The sequence below is a fragment of the Lonchura striata genome, chromosome 8, assembly GCF_050655825.1.
Source record: "Lonchura striata isolate lonStrDom1 chromosome 8, ASM5065582v1, whole genome shotgun sequence".
Lineage (NCBI taxonomy): Eukaryota > Metazoa > Chordata > Aves > Passeriformes > Estrildidae > Lonchura > Lonchura striata.
In genome coordinates this window covers 21,125,576-21,142,854 of record NC_140710.1, presented here as the reverse complement: position 1 = coordinate 21,142,854, position 17,279 = coordinate 21,125,576, and the positions used below count along the sequence as shown (strand labels likewise).

Here is a 17,279-nt window from a genome sequence, read left to right as displayed (position 1 = left end):
AGAGAATCAAATTACTCCCATGTCATGCAGACTAGGAATTAACATGTGTTTTGAATTTCCAGTTTCATCTTAACCACAAAAACAAATTTTCTCTTTGAGTAGGGATAGTATGTTCTGGATTTTAAAACATTTCTTATAGGGAGTACTAAAATAACTTAAAGTTCTTGCTATGCTATGGTTGCTCCCTTGACGCTTGGACAGCTACTTTTATGTCTGCAGCATTTTCTTCTCCCACTGTGGATAAAAACATAAATTATCTTACCTTGTGCAAGATGATCTTTGCTATGAGTACCTCTTTCCTTCACTGTACTTTGAAGAATAGTTGCATGTATCATCCAATATGAGCTTAGCAATATTTCTGGTGTTAAAACAACAACAATAAAGCCTCCTGGTGCTCTTCCCCACAGTTAAACAGTGATGTAGTTAATGAGAATACAGTTATTTGTAAATTGCCACTCAATTGGCTTTTATGGGTCATTCTTTTACTTCTCTTTAATTATATGGTAGAGAAAGAAGAACCTGAGGTTGTGCATGGGACTGGGCTGCTATCTAACAGGGATGAGCTTTGGACTCATGGTTTCCTGCTGTAGAACACAAAAAGAGTCAGTGAGCTAACACCCAGGTCAGGTCCTGCTGCCGTGACTGGCAGGTTGGTTTTCACCTCTACTGGAGCTGAGTTTTTTCTGAGCTGCTGCTGTGCTGAAGCTGCTGCTGAGCCATTTGGATTGCTGTGATCATGTTCTGCTGGGAGCCTGATTTGCCTTCAAATTTAGGCCTTGCATCTTGAGAATTGAAGGCATCATCTTGGGCGGATTTTCTTAGGGGCAGCTGTTTTTGCCAGGAAGGCACTGAGTTAGACTGCCTGGATCCCAGTGCCCTTCAGCAATTTGTTTCTCATTTCTTAATGCAGCAGTATTATTCCAGATGCCTGAACTTCTCACAGGAAAAACAGTGGGAGGAGGATGCTAAAATTAAATTAGGGGGATAACATGTTTATACTTGTTTCTTCTGCTCTTTCCCCTGCATGGCTGTAAGAGGCAGGAAATTGAGGGAGACCAGCTTTCAGGCTGGGCTGTGAAGGACATTCACTGCTTGACATCTCACAAAACCAAGTTCCCCACAACCCAAGCAGCACCTACCCTCCATTGCTCGCTTGTGTGGTGTCTGGGTTTGCTTTCCTTCCTGAGCTGAACATGTGAGTTCAACGAGAGCGCACAAACCAAAGCACAGGAGAGATGGGGAAACCTGCCTGTTCGGTTGCATCTGGTTTCACCGGTTTGCAGCCACACTGAAAAGAGTTTTCAGCCTGAAACAGCACCTTATGGCATAAGAGTTGCTTTTCAGTGCTGTTGAACACAAAATGGTTTTCAGGTCTTCAGAATCACATCTACTCCAGCTTCAGCATCACATCTCCTCCAGCTCTGGTCTTCCCTGGCACCACTGGAAAGATGGACCTGCTTTAGATCTCCTGGGCTTTGGCCAAAACTATCTGTGTCTGAAAGGAAAATACTGCCAGAGCAGTTAAATTTAGCCTTATTAATTATTCCTGGCAGCTCATGCAGTGCCAATTAAACAAGGATTTAAATTCCCCAATGATTTCTGAAAATTTCCACTTTCAATCTGTTTTAAGTCCTAAATATGCAATCTGTCTGTTAGAAGATGGTTGCTTTGCTAAATAGTTTAAATTCATGTTATTTCATGAATGAAAATGAAGGGTTTCTTTACTGTCAGAAATCATTAGTGTATGTGCTTTTAGCTTATCTTTTTTATTAGCTCTACCATCCTACTTCTTGCTTGGTTGCTTTTGTTTACCTGCTCTTAAATTCTAGAAACTCATTAACCCTAGATTTCTATTTGTAAGACCTAATGTGCCAAAAATGTGAGGGGTTTGCAGAGGTTTCTTAGTTTGTTTTCTAAAGAGTACAGACAGACCACAGGCAGGTAGTGTTGTGCAACTACTCATTAGAATGGCACCAGGAGCAGGACAGCAATTTAAATGCCTGTAAGGTAACAGGAGCTTATCCCCAGGTGCAGGGCTGCCCTGGCAGGCCCTTAACCCTGCCAGGAGGTGTGTGGGAAGCAGTGTAGCCATGCAAACCTGCTCAGTAGCAGTGCTGTGTTGTCACCTTGTCCTGCTGTGTGCTGCATGGACCCCTGCAGTGTGCCAGCCTCACACCTGGGCGAGGGCAGGAGCTGCCCCAGTCCAGGCCCAAGGGTTCTTCTGGGGGTGAAAAATGGGTGAGTGGCATTTCTGTGGTGGACTCTTCTAGTATCCCTGCTAACCAGGGATCTGCTGGCTGTAATGGTGGGACATACAAACATGCTCTGGAGACATTAAACATATGGGATATTACAGACACCCAATACATTGGTGCTTAAGGAACATGTTTCTTCCTGCACTAAGGTTTATATCATAATTTCAATAATAGTTGTCATGGTTTGGTGGGTGTAATTGTGAATTTTACATAAACTTGTGTGTCCTGTGAATAGGTAAAGCATGTAGCATGTGTTGGAAGACAGAACAGAAGCAGATGTTTCACATTGCTTGATAAGCACATTCCCAAGCTGTCACTTCTTCATCCTCTACATGGATCACAAGAGAATCAAAGTAAAACGTCTGCTTGTGAACATGATCAGGTGTGAGTCAGTAAAAGGAAAGAAGTGCAGTGTGAAATGATAAATTGCATGTTTATATGCTCATCTATCACAATAGAGTAGGGCCTGGGAAGAATGTTAGCAAAAAAATTAATCACAGTATCTTAAAAAGGAGCATCATGCCCCCGTATTTATTGCAGGCTCCTAGTTTATTCTCTGTGGAAAATATACAAATGTAACACTTATTTCCTTTGTAGTCACAGCTGCAGCCCCTTGTTCTTACAGTTTCTGATTATAACTAACATAAAGCTGGTATCTTCCAAAAAGCTCTTCCTCTAACTTCATCAGGTATCCAGAAATTCTTGCAATTACAGTAAAAATAATTATCTCCCTAAATTCCTGGTGTTCAAAGCATTCCTTTGTCAAAGCAGCTGATTCTCTGCTGATGTGTATTTTGTGTAGCTGTCTGTACTTGTGTGGAGGCTGTGTCCACCAGTTCACCTGTGGCAGCCTGTGGGGTGTCCAGCAGCACCAGAGGGATTCACTTTTAGGGTTCAGAAAAGGCAGGAATCAAATATCCTAAGAATTTGTAGCTCTTGCTTTAAACATTGACTAACATGGGCAAGTTAGAGTGGACAAAAAGATGCCACTTGTCTTTTCAAAGAGTTCTTTATAAGTGTTCAACATGGAGGAAAAACAGCTTTTTGCTGGTCTCATTCAGCAATCCCTAGCACTTTAGCTGAGAGCTTCATGTGAAACTTGTTGCTGTTGTCTGCAGCATTTGGTTGGAAGTTTTTATTTGGGTTTGTTATTGTTGTTCCTCCTGCATTGTTGTTCCTACATTGAATTAATGGACATTTAGAGCTGGATTCAGCACCAAAAAAAGGAGACCTGATCCCCATTTCACATCCAGCATTAGGGGTGAAAATGCCAGAAATGTATCAAATGCAAATGATGAGCAAAGTTTGGAATTAGCTTGTCACTCACTCTTCAGGCAGATCATGTGTCAAAGATGCAGGTGGGTAGAGTGCAAAAGGACAAAATCATCCCTGGCTCCCCTGCAAATTCAGCTGAGGAAAGGTGCTGTAACACACCAGTAAAAGCTGTCTGTACCTCAACAGATGATGGACAAATAATCCCTGGGCTCATTGCCTGGCCTTGCATTTAAATATTTTCAGTTTTCATTTATTTCCTTTTTGTTAGAATAATTGTTTTAGCTTTTGACTATCAGAATGGCATTTTACTTGAATGGCATACACTTGTGTGACACTTCAAAGACTTTGTCCTCCATTGCCATTTTTAGTGGTTTCTGTGCCTTTTGATTTTTGAGAAATCCTGGGCTAGTCCTTGCTCTTTCATTTTTAAATAAGTACCTGGTTGTTGTCATCCATTGTGTTTAGAACTCAAGGTCAATGCTGCTAAAGTGAGATCACTGATCGTGAACATGATTGCCTTCAAGACAGTGCTCACATTGCTGAGGATCTCATGCTAATAGTGTTCCTAGACATGAACTGTGGTCACTCCAAGGATTCAAATAATCTTTATTTTCAACATGAATTTTGTTTCATAAGCAAAGCTATGACAACCTCATAAAGCCAAAGAAGCCTTGCTGTGAGCACGTGTGATAGAAGCCAGGACTATTGCAGAATCATACACAAAGTGCAGTGCAGAGGGACCAGGCTAGCTCCCAGTATAATTCCAGCCTCTCCATCTAAGTCTGGAGCAAAACTTGGCTTGACCTTGTATCCAGCATGTTTGTATTTTCCTGGGATGTAGGACCTGGGTGGCCATGCCCATCCCAGGAATGGTGCAGAAGCTTTCAGGCAAAGTGCAGCAGACAACCTGCCTAGGAAAACCCGATGCTTAGAAACATTGTCTTTAAAAGAGCCTCTTCTGCAGCATTAATTTAACTGCTAGTCTTTGTTGGAAAGTTGAAGGCAAACAACCTGTAAGAAGTAGCTCAGGGTTTTGGCAAGACTGATACGGCTGGTTTACAGCAGCATTCTTCAGAGTCATCTGTATCAGATATCTTTTGTTTGCCTGCCTGTGTCTTACAAGGGGCTGCAGATTGTCAGCTATGGGATTGCTCTTGAAAGAATTTGCTGTGATCGTAGGGCATCAGGAAACCTCTCTTTTTCTGTAGAAAGATGAGGGGATTTGGCAAATACTGAATAGCATGATCAAATAATTTACAAGTGTGACTTAGAGTTTGTTTCTTTTCCCTGAGCTATTTATGCAGCATGCGTTTGAAGGCAAGCTGTGAGTATTATACAAAGAAATCTGCTAGCATGCAATCTCCTAGAGGAGATTTAAGATTTAATTTCAGGCAGGATCTGGATCACAGGAGCTAATAGGAAGAGCTGTTTACACTACTTTGACAGCCATACTAAAAATTTAGTGTATTTAATGTTTGTGTTTCTGTACTCCATTTCTGCTGTGGTGAAGAGTGTTTGCATGCATGGTGTGAATGAAGGAAATGCCCTCTGATGTGAAAACATTTTGTCATTAACTGCAGAAGCTAAGGTGAATGTAAGGTGGATGGAAGCTTCATCTCACCCACCAGTGTTTGTTGCCATTAACCAGTGATGAGTGTTCTGCTCGTGAGCTCTGGTGGGCTGGCTGTTCTCCTGCAGCAGCAATGCCTCAGGACTCTGGAGTCTTGCCCCAGAGCTGAGAGGCAGCAGAGAGAGGAGAAAAGGTTTGGTTTCCATCTGCCTGGCCTGTGTGAACATGAATGAATTAACTCCTCTTTCTCTAGTTATAAACCTTTAATGCAGCAAGAGCATGAGCTCAGTGCAGTATCCTGGGCTATACCACCAAGTTCAGGCAGTCCAGCCAGAAATGAACAATTGTGGCTCTTGCCTTCTTTTCTGTTTTTGCACTGTAAATGGTGCCTTCACTCCAGCTACCACAGCCATCCCTTACTGGTGATGAAAAGCAGTAATGCCCTGTTCTTAAAAAATTATAACTTTGCACAGAAACACTCTTTAGTTGGGATCTCAGCATGGTGAGGAAATGCAAACAGTCCACACCACTTCATCCTCACCCATCAGCAGTTTCATCCTTTCTCAGAAAACTAGATTCCCTGAGGTCCTGGGGACTGTAGCTGACAGGGATGCAAGCCCTGGCAGTGGAAGAGAGCCAGAGGCCAAGATTCAAATTATTATAGAGGCTCTGCTGAGCAGGCAGCTCCCTCCTGTCTGCATTATGTGGTTCTAAGGGTTTGCCTTCCCTGCCTGTGGAGACAGAGGTAACTTCTGTGTCTTAAATCTCCACGTACACACAGAATTTAACAACTGCTTTGAGTTCCTACTAGCACTGGGCTTGCACAAACCCAGTACTTTGTGACAAATACTGCAGCTAAATGCATTAATTAAGAGAAAATATGAAGTGTCTTCTTTCTCCTCTGCTCATGCTCTGTTTGGGCTGGCACCACAGTCAGGCATTGACCTGCTGGCTTCCAATGTCCTTTCATGACCTGTCCCACCACTTTGTCCACATCAGAGTCTTTCATCTTGTGGTAAGTTAGGGCATAATTTCTCTAGGGCTTTCCTCTGACTACTTCCTTTTCTCCTCATTTTATCCCTTTTTTATCTCACTTTCTCTTTTTTTCCCCTGCCTTCCTAGGCTCTCAGATCCTCTTTCTGTTATGAAACATATGCAAGAACATAGTGGCAATAATTCATGGCAGTTGGTATCGTGAGAAGCTCTAAATATTAGGGTACTATCCTTGAAATTAGAGCTGGTTCCTTTATCAATTTTTTAGTTCAGGTGTATTTGAACATTTCCAGTGAATGTATTAAAAAACTTGAAAATAGGATTCTTTCTGAGAAAATTACCTTTTGTCCTGGTGTAAACCAGCAGAAGGATACTATTAATTGAAGAGGAGGGACTCACCACATGGCATGCCTGCTTGGCTCAAGTCAATGTCAAGGCTTCAGCTGCCTTCAGTGGAGTCAGGATTTCTCTGATAAAAGGAGGGTGTACTGCTAAATCAAACTGTCTTGATTACTATCACTGAAAGCTCTGCTTGATTAGACATAACAGAATTTGTTCTGTGGAAGAGGTTCAGGAGAGGGAGAGAGTACAATGGATATCAGCCTTGGGAAAAAAATCTGATTGTAAGAGGTGACTTGAGCTCACACACAAAGACTTATTAAATGGAAACCATTCAGTCCCACAGTTACAATGGCTAGAGCAGTTTTTCATTAATTATTCAACAGAAGGGAAATCTATATTTTGCCTCAAACTGACACTTTTTACCATCTGCTTCAAACATAACTGTCTTCTAACAACTATTATCCACATGGGCTTTTTCTCCTTTTTTAGATTAATCATTATGCTGAACTTCCAGATTGTTTAAGGTATCAGAGGTCCAAGTACAAGCATGCTGTTACAAATAGCTGATACTTAAAATTGCTCTTCTTTGTCATATGTTTGGCTGGCAGCTCATTAGTACATTTGTTTTTCTCAGTTGTAATTGTGATCCAGCACTGGCTGGATCTTGCTAACTGTTGTATCTGAGTTTTACTGCAGTCCTGTAATCCCAACAGGCTCATTTTGAAAGGACATAGTGACTCAAATTAATGCCTGGTATAACTATTGAAACTAGCAGTTTTTGCCAGGGATGAATTTATCTCAGTATCTACAAGTGCCGTGGACACATACAGAGGGTTGTTAGCAGTGGACTCTGAACATGAAATGAGCAACCAGACCCTAACTGCTTGCTTTGAAGTTGCCATTTATATGAGATTTTCTGTGTGTTCCCCCCAGGTGTCCCACCTTCACTCCTAGGGAAAAAAACCCAAACCCCAAACCCCTCCAAAAAACTACATGTGCTGCCTGGGGTCTTTGAAGGGAAACTGAGATTTATGCTGAACCCTATAAGCAAAGCATCCTGCAAATTGAAAGGAAATTCATCTGTTTGCTTTCATGGGTACCTGAATTCCAAATCAAATATTTAAAAAACCCTCTTATATGCCAAAAATATGTTAAAAGTAGTTAATGGTAAATTGAACAGAAATTTGTGGCTCTTATGTGGTGAGTGTTGCTGCAGAGGACTGTCATCTTCTTCAGTCCTTCATTATAGCATGCTGTTGAGAAATGTGACATGCAAAGGACCACTGTGGCTCTGTAGGTGGCTAATCCTTCATCACTCTGAATGCCATCCCACAGTGGGAAGCCAAGACAACGTCGAGGCTGTCTTCAGAATATAATCCTGCACAAAACCGTGTTCCTGGGAGCTGTGCTGCCTGCCTGGGGGCCTGGAGCTGGTCCAGCAGGCAGTGAAGAGCCGTGGCCCTGCAGGGCACATGAACGGGTGGCTGCTGGCTGTGCTGCCACAGGACACATCCTCAAGGAGAGGCGAAAGGCCATGCCAAACATTTCAAGTGTTGTTCTTATCTAGAAGGGGAACTTGCTTAGATCTATACAACTCAGTGTTTGCCACACTGTCGTTTTGGAGAAAATGGTGGTAGATGGGTAATTCTATTGGAAATATTTATTTAATTTTTAATTGTAGAGCAAAAGGACACTGTAAGCATATAATTGTGCATATGCTTTTGTATCCTTTAAAAATCCATTTTGCATTCTTTCCTGTTATGTTAGTGGATTTGTAAATTCACTCTCATCCTTGCAGACTGGGCTGGAATTCTGAGCTAAGGCTTGGGACCTCATTATCAGACATTGCCATGCAAAGGAGTGCTTACTTATCCAGCCAAACAGCAGCTGAAATGCACCTTATCAGCTGTGCTCAAACAGCGCATTTCACCACCCGGGTGCTTGAAACGTGCTTCTTTTCAGATTCATGGCAGACTCTTTGCATATGCACCACCTGCAAACAAGAGCTCACGAGTGTCTGCTGTCCGTAGTTCTGCTGTCTCCAGCGGCAGGGAATGAATGTCACAGCTGACAGAATTAAAGGCATCAATTCTCAGTGTAGGACCTATCATTCTCCATGATTCTGGATCACTACAAATCCTTGTATTATTGCATTTATAACACATAAAATGAGGGGGAAAAACCAAGCCCCTTTATTTCCATATGAGGATGATGTTGACAAAAAAGCAGGGCAGATAAATTTTTAGAAAACCTGCCAATGACAAAACATTTCAAGAACAACTTTCAGACAAGTTTAATCTATTTTGTATTCGCTAAGACACCCAACAAGATTCACGTGGGTAAGCCCACGTGAATTCTGTTCGAGGTTTGGTTTAGCATAACTAGGTGCCAGAGCAGTTGAGCTGGGAGCCATTAGTTTCCCCGGAGACTAAAGACTGGCTTTTGGGAATGGCTAATGATTTGCCTTTCATCGCTTCCTCAGGTGTTCTGCATACCTCCGGGGCTTCTTAGTGGCCAGCCTGGGGCTTGGGGCTCCTGCCTGCTCAGCGTTGTTCCTGCTCCAGGGGCTGCCTGTCAGGAGAGCTTCTCTGCTGCCAGACCTTTGCCTGGTCCTTGCCCAGCTTCATCTGCCCTTTGGTACTTCCTGGGAGTAAGAGAAATAAGAGCTAACAAATCAAATTCTGTAATTCTGCCTGCATTCACTTGTACATCCTATTTGTAAACCCAGTGAAGGAGGCGATGTAACGCAGCAATTTGGGAACTGAATTTGTAGGAACAACTCTCCCTTGGAGCAAGAGAAAGTATCTTTTTTGTGATTGCAACATCAGATTCTGCTCCAGTTCATGCTGAGAGGATTTGCTGGGGTTGAATTTGTGTTGGTCATACTTGTGTCTTTCTGTTATTGGTATGTTTTTATTCCTCAAAAAATACATCAATTTATCTAATATTTACATTAATTTATCTAATTTGAATCTGAAGCCTTTTGATGTCATGTAAACATTTATTACCATTAAATTTGTGTATGGGGTATCAGCATTTTCAGGCTGTTTTGTAAAGTGGCCTTTTACATGGGGTGGGGGAAGTCTGCAGTGTGGTGCACAGGTGGTTTAATTTCAGCTTTGTTTCCTTTGGTTGAACCCTGTGTGCAAGTTGCAGAAGAAGGTTTGACTGCAGGAAACATGGAAGAATAAAAATGAGAGACAAGTTAAGTGATGTTTGGACACTGAATTTTCTCTCAGTTTTGCCTATTAGATCAGTCCTTTAGCAGGCACCTCTGCTATACCTGGGGGTGGGTAGACCTTTGGCTTACTGGACTGAGGTCTATATTGCCTTCAGAAGCTCTTTAAGGCAAGCTGTGTTTGTGTTCACTGTGCCTTTAATACAACCTGCATCTTAGCAGAGAGTATTGCTTCTCAGCTGTTGCATTGCAGAAGTACATTTTTACTTCTTCAGTGAGCTTTTTTCTGGCAATCCCTCATGATCTTGTGGATGAGATGGTAACTCACAGAATACAAAAGAAGTTTATAGATAGGCCGCAGTTAACTGTAGGACTTTTTGCAGGCAGTAATGGACCTGCACTCCTATTATAGTCCTGGTACAGCGTTTTAAGAATAATAGGGAGAGGGTGAAATAGTTTTACAACTTGGGTTTGCCATATGGACCACTGACCTCTGCTCATATAAACCTAAAAAGCTACAAATGCAACTTGGTACCAAAACAACTTCATTCTTCTCCACAGCAGTTTTATGGTCTTGTAAGGTATAACATACCTAAAAATGAGCCCCTGAGAAACTTCTCAGTGTGGCTCTTTGTCTTTAGTCAGATATTATGAGGTCCACTTTCCAGTGCAGCATGAAGAGGGGCAGTTAATGAGGGGCATACTTCTCATGTGCTGCTTGGTACTTTCATAGGATAGGTATATCTGAAGTACCTTAAACTGACACATCTGCCACAATTTCTCATATAGCGAGAGCAGGGTAATTAATATCTAACATTAATCTAACTAGTAGATCTGAATTTCAATACTTTTGTTTCTAAATAATTACTTCGCTCAGATAGTTTTATCTTAAGAGCAATATTTCTAAACCAGGACTGGGGAAATTCTGATATCAGGATAGTGGATGGGAAATGATAATTTTTGCCTGTGGTTGATTTAGGATGCTACTGGCCATATTAGTACAGTCTCTAATGTGGATACACAGCTTTATAACCCAAGTTACTGGCAGCTATAGATACCACTGACTTCAACTGAGGTGGGGATTCTAGACAGTAAAATTCAAGACTTAGGATGAGATGTGTTTTGGTTTTTTTCAGAATAAATGTCCTTGGCACCTGAAGGAAGTGGGAACTCACACTATGGCTGAAACTGAGCCCCTGCAGAAATTGAAGTAAACAACATTCAGAGGACATGTAAGGATTCCTGTCCTGAGCTTGTGATAGTTTATTTTTCTGAAGGTGAAGGTTCTATGGCCCATAATACTTTCATTTATCATGGTTGTCCATGTTGCTGCAAATTCAATCCCAATGGCCTGAATAAGAACCACTTATCTCTTAAATCTCTGCTGATTGGCAGTCTAGTGTTGGCCCAGCCTCATTAGACAAACAATAACTGAGTACAGTCACTTAAAAATGGTAAAAAAAGTAGGTAGCAGAATGTTCTGAAATATTTATGTTCTTTATTCTTGAGGTGAGACAAGTATGGGTAACTTCAGAGATGAAGCTTCACTGCCTACTGAGTGTTTAGAAATATTTTGCCTGCTGAGTTCTCTAAAAATAAATTAGAATGTTCTGTTGTTAAAAATTATTAATATTTTTGACTCTAAGCATAAAAGGAAACTTTTATTTACTGAACTTAGATTAGTATGTAAATACAGATTTAACATTGTAAATGGAAAACTGGAACAGTTTCTCAGAGATTCTGTGTGACTGCTCTATTTATTCTAGCATTTAACACAGCATGAGACTAGAGGCTGCAAGTAAATTGTGCCTTTAGGATATGAAAAATTCAATTGCCTAATAGCAGTAATTTAAAAATAAATATTCTAATAGGAATAGAGTTAGAAACATTGCTCCAGATATTCTTTCACTGTTTGAGTAGGTATTTCAGGGGACTTCTCAGTTTTTCCAAACTTCAGGTAGATAGAGACTTTTTATTTTAACATGAAGTTTTTTCTTGGTTTTCTATCTATTCAGACCTCATCCAGTGCACAGTGTTTCCTGTAAGTGTTGTACTTTCAGCAATTGATCTATTTTTTTCATGCAGGAAAACCTTTCTGGATTTTTGATTTTGGGTATTGAATAGACTATGAAAAAACATAACACCCCCCAGCCCCCTCCCCCCCCCCCCCCCCCCCAATCTTTTCCTTACTTTAGGGATTGCTTGTGCCAGTTACTAGCTTTTCAAATCTTTGTTATATGCACTTGAACACCTTGACTTCTTATGAAAATACCACTTGCTTGTCAGCTGAAACCACAAAATTATTTTTGTCTGCATCTATTTTCCTTCTGTCTTGAGCAAAGAGGGGAGTTTTTTCTGTCCTGTAATCTGATTTGGGTTTGCCTTGAAATCTTCATCTGACTGTTGAAAACAACCTGTGGAGGATAAGAAATAGAGATGAACTGGGGGAACAGGGTAAAAAACAAGGAGGAAGGCTACTATTTTATTTACTCTATCAAGTTGCTTGGATTCTTAGGAAGTCTTTTTGATATTTTGGATAAAATACATAAAGTTGTACAGGACAATTTCCTTTTTTTTGCCTTCCCATAAATTTTTTCCTTATCATGAATGCTATGGCTTCCCTCTGGCAGGAGGTGAGTGGCTGTCTGAGTCTGGCTTTTGTATTTCTCAGTACAAACAGGTGGCACACCAACAGCTTTCTCCTTTTGTATGAATGGTTTTTAGAAAGCTGAGACTTTGCCTTCTGCTAGTCAAATATCTAATTTTATGAATTCAACACAGGATTCTAGACAGTAAAATGGGTCAAATTTCTGTTAACTTCAATAAAAAAGAGATTTTTGTCAGGAGAAGTAAAGCCAATGCCTTCAACTCTTAACATGATTATTTGGTAGTTAGTTGTTAGAGATAGGCAGGCTCTTTGAGTACTTTAATGTCTTATTTTCACACTGACTGGTCTGGGTGGATCTTTCCTTGCAGCATCACTGATTCCTCAAATGCTCAGATGCACTTTTTGTATTCAGGCAATTTTGCACTGAGAACGGTATCTTAGTGTTTGTTTGGTGTGTTAGCATTTAGAATTTCTTTCACTTTATAACTACCTATATATTGGTATATCAAGTAATTTCTCTGCATCTTCCAGTTTTTTAATGAAAACTAAATTCAATACTGAGCTCTACACATCCTACTTTATTTCTTTTTTATATTTTTTCTTTTGTTTTCAGTGCTTCATTTAGATTTCAGGTCAGTTGTTTATTACTTCTTCCATGCTAACTTGAAACAGTTATTTCAAGTAAAACATAATGCATTGCTGAAATTCAGGTGGTATTGCAGTATAAGACAGTAACATGAACAAATTATTAATAGGCATCAAGTAGTGCTGCTTTTTCACTTTCTGCTGCAAAGTTCCCAAAGGAATTTTGAAACTGGAGCTATAGGATGCAGCCAGATGCATCTGGGAGATCTTGATCTATGCTGATACTCATGTGCAGCAGCAGCAGACAGAAATTACAGAAGAATTCTAGTCAGCCATCTTATCCTCATTTGCTTGCACTGCAAGATAAGCAGGCTTCTTATGAAATCCTGGACTATGGCCACCTGCCTGTTATTCCCATCCAGCCAAAAGGAAAGAGACTCAAGGGAGGCTTCTGGCCAGAAGCAGTGGTAGTTCAATGTGTATCCAAATGTGAGAAAGATACAAATGGCCAAGACACAAGAATACATGTTTTCATTTGCAGATGAGGTGAAACTCAGATCTTTTAGTGCTGTGGTTCAGTGGGTCTAACTGGGAGGTGAGCCCTGAGCATGGGAGCATGGCTGGCTCAGCCAAGACTTTAGTGGGCCTTTGGTACCCACAAATGAGGGCAGTTCTCTGCTTGTGCTTGTACCTCTTTCTGTAGCATTTAAAAATGCACTCAAGAGCAATCATCACAAGGCAGGAAAACTTTAAGTACCAGAACTGATGAATTCATTGGTAAAGGGAGTAGGAAGAAAAAGGAAGTGAGGAACTTCTCTTTGGGAAGAGATCTACCATTTTGTAATCCTTGTTTTGTACCTTGAACAAACTGGATTTGTGCCTAGGACTCATGGCCACTATTTTATCTGCAAGAGTAACAGAAGGAAAGGGAATGTATGTACATGTTTTAGATTTCTAATTTGTTGCATTTCATTTATCCATTTTCCCCAAGCTGAGAAACACAAGTAGTTTAAATGCAGCAACTGTGGTGACACCAGGAAGTAATTATTTCAGGAAGCTTGCAAAAGTGCCCTTATTAAACAAATTGAGGTAGGTTGGTTTTGTTTGTTTTAAGTAAAACAATAAGAATTGGAAAAGTGCCACCTTCGTAGGATGCAGTACAAGATACAAGTAAAGAAAAAAATTATTATAATGTCCCCAGTAAGGAGACTTTTGTCTCCTGGAAGAAGAAAAAAACATGCAAAACCTTGGGGTTTGTGTCCCTTTTGGGGAACAATTCTCCTTCAGAGTTGCTGTTCTTTTAAGATTTTTTTGTTTGTTTGTTTTTATATCACCACTTTACAGTATTTTGAAAGGGGAATATATGTCTGAAAGGTTTCTTTTATAGAAAAGCCAAAGAAAAAACTGCATCAGCAAATGGCTTATTGTTGTGTTAAAAAAAAAGTATGTGATCTACATTGAACATTGTGAAAATCTAAGCTGAGATCTGTCTACCAGATCAGTCCTAGTGGAAGTCCTAGTCCTGCAGAAAATGGACTGAGGTGGCTGTAAATCAGGCCCTCTTTCATTCCAGATACATCTGTGCAGTGTGGGGTGAAGAATAGGATGGAAAGAGGACAAACTTCCAGTATATCTTCAGTAACTGGTTCATTTAAGGTACTTCATATTTGAGGTATAGATTTTTCTTGTTTTTCTCTCTCTCTTATCTATTAATAGCAAAAAAAAAAAAAAAAGCCCATCTAAAAGTAGCTTTTGAACAGAAACAAATTCTAGGAAGAAAAGTTTAACCCCTTCCAATAAATGATTAGGACAATGTAGGAGGCTGAAGAAGGTTGTTAAGGAGTATTTGGAGACTAGGAAAGTGAATGTGCAAATATTTCTGCCTTCTGCTGTAGAAAGACTGTGCTGACCATGAATTTTTGCTTTGAATCTGTTTACCTCTTCCCTTCTCTCAAGCATGTAATTCCTTGTAGAGAACTACTTTTCTGGAATTTAGTTATATGGATTCTTCTCCATTTGGAAGGATGTTGCTCAGTTAATTACATGAGATATAGTAGACAAACCAGTATATTTTCAGTAAAATTTGGTTCTAATATTCTGCTATATTATCCTATGACTTAGAAACAACTTAAAACTGTAGTGTATGTTTTTCAGATATTTAGAACTTCAATCATCACCTTTAAAGCATATATATTGTTTGGATGTAAATTTTGGATTAAGGAATGTTGGATTGCTCCTATTAACCATGTAAAAAAGATTAGATCAATTTGAGCCTGAAGCATTTCTTGCTATTTATTAATCAGAAGAGTGCTTGTTTTTCTGTATCTCTGCAAAGGCATCCCAACTGTTTGTGTTCCTTTCAGGATGCTGTACCACTGATCCTGGCTGGAGGCAGCTGAAGTGGGAACGTGGATAATGTAGTGAAGATGGTTTTCTGTTTCTTTTATCTATTTTGCTTTTCTGCTTTCTGCATTTGCTTCAGTGTTATGGTTGTTGTCAGCCTGAGAGTGGATAGCTTGTGGGCACACAATTCTTACTCACTTATCTGAGTTCAGTCACATAAAAATATATTTCTATGTAAAAGTGTTTATTGTAGTCTTGATCAAAGTGCTCTATTTTCATTTTGATGGATGATGATATCCAAATGATCACAGTGCAAACTGTTAGTTTCAGTCCCTTTTGATTTAAATTAGGAATGAAATTCTCTCTAACTCTGCCTGGTTGCAAGCAGTCTGATACTTTGATAGCACGTTTGTGTTGCAACCTGCCCTCTCCTCCAGCTGCTCAGGCCTAAAACACCCAAATGTTGTTCTTAGGAGGCAGATGTACCTGTTACTGGTGGTCCAGTGTTTGGGCTGAGGCTGTTAAACAGCAAATTCACATTTCCTGAGAAATGGGAGCTGTGTGGCTCCCAGGTGGCCATGGAGCAGGAGAGACCTGTTGGGAGGAGGCACTACTGAGGCAACTCAACCAAATAAGAATATTTTAAAGATTTAAAGCTCAGCTGCACTGTCATCAGTCCTTTGGAAAGAGAAGCTCTTTTGATTCATGCAGAACTGCTTGCTGCTAACTGCATCTTGTTAAAACGTCTTTGACACGTTTGTCAGCTCTTTCTCATTGATCAGACCCGGGAGCCTATTTGGTTTGCCAGCCCAGATAATGAATGCAGAGGGCTGAAAACTAAGCCAGGTGCAACTATGTGCATCTTTAAGATGCTGTTGACCTTGAGCAACCTTCTAACGAGGTAACAAGTGATACCTGTCTTATCCCATCACCTGCTGGACAGTGGCACAGGTGTTACAGATCATGGAGCTGGATTCTACATTTTGGGCCATGATTCTCTTTGTCTTTCTTGTTGTGTGCAATGCAAATAGTGAGCTGTCCTGTGGCATGTTCTACAGCCAGTAGCTCCTCAGGAAAATGCCTGGAATAGCAGACCTACTGCCTGTTTAAAGAAAGAAAAAAAGTGAATTAGTATATTGACCTTACTGAAGCATGCAAAACACTTGATAGGACTCAATTTCTGAAATTAATTACCATAATGTGTGTATTAATTCTTTCACAAATTATTAAAAGGATTTGTGGGATTATTCTGAGCTCAGAAATAAATGTCGAGGTTTTAATTGAGGAGGTGTGGAAATCAGCAATAGTTATGGACTGTTTGAATAACAGTAAGTGTTTTGCTCTTGGAAGGCTTTCTTACCCTGGACTGTATGTTGTGGTTTTTCCCCCCCTCACATAATAATAGTACCTTTAAAGAGTTCTCTGGTTTAAAAAAAAACCCCAAAATGAAAAATGAAAAAACACCAACATGTTTTAATAGAGGAAAAACCCCGATTTTTGTATCCTTTTAAGCAATTATTTTTTTGAGAAATTAAGTTTCCAGCACTGCTTCAAAAATCAAAAAGAAGTAACAGCTTTTGAGTTTTAGATGATATTGTGAACTCTGGTGTTTGTTGTCTGGTTATGGAGTTTGTCACACTCAGTAACTTAAAATCACTTGCATTTTTTTTAAATTTTAAGTTGTCTTAATGCTTGTTGCAAATTATTACATACTTGTAAGCATTATTTAAAGTGCTAATAAAATTGAAGTAATTGCAAAGTACTTTAGGGGAGAACAGATGGGGAAACAATGCTATGCCATGATGTGTTCTCTATCGTTTCTAGAAGTCGCTGAGAGCATTCTGCTTGAACCTCTTCTGAGCGCTCTGCTGTTTGCTCAGTGAAAGGACAAAGGACTGACAATAAGACGGAACACTGCGCCGCTATCTACACCTGCCTGTCAGAGCTGCCGTGCGTGTCGCAGGTGCTGTGTTTAGGCCGTCACCGGCGAGCAGACGAGACGAACACGCTCAGGGCCGGCCGTAGGAGCTGCCCGGCGCGGCGGGACGGCGGCGGCCAGCGCCCCTCGCTCACCCTCCAGCGGGGCCAGGGCGGGCTGGGCGGGCTCGGGGCGCGGCCAGGGGCGGTGGG

At 40.6% G+C, this 17,279-nt stretch overlaps 1 long non-coding RNA gene across 2 annotated transcripts; it reads left to right on the top strand.

Annotated features, from left to right (window-relative positions):
• Positions 1-4,831: 4,831 nt before the first annotated feature.
• Positions 4,832-17,247, top strand: LOC146766768 (uncharacterized). 2 transcript variants are annotated; one of them, XR_014956912.1, is made up of 5 exons: positions 4,832-9,340; positions 10,750-10,845; positions 14,380-14,462; positions 15,170-15,223; positions 16,974-17,247. It is a non-coding gene; the product is annotated as an uncharacterized LOC146766768 (long non-coding RNA). The 2 variants fall into 2 exon arrangements; XR_014956911.1 differs by having other exon boundaries at positions 14,380-14,478.
• The last annotated feature ends 32 nt before the right edge of the window (positions 17,248-17,279 follow it).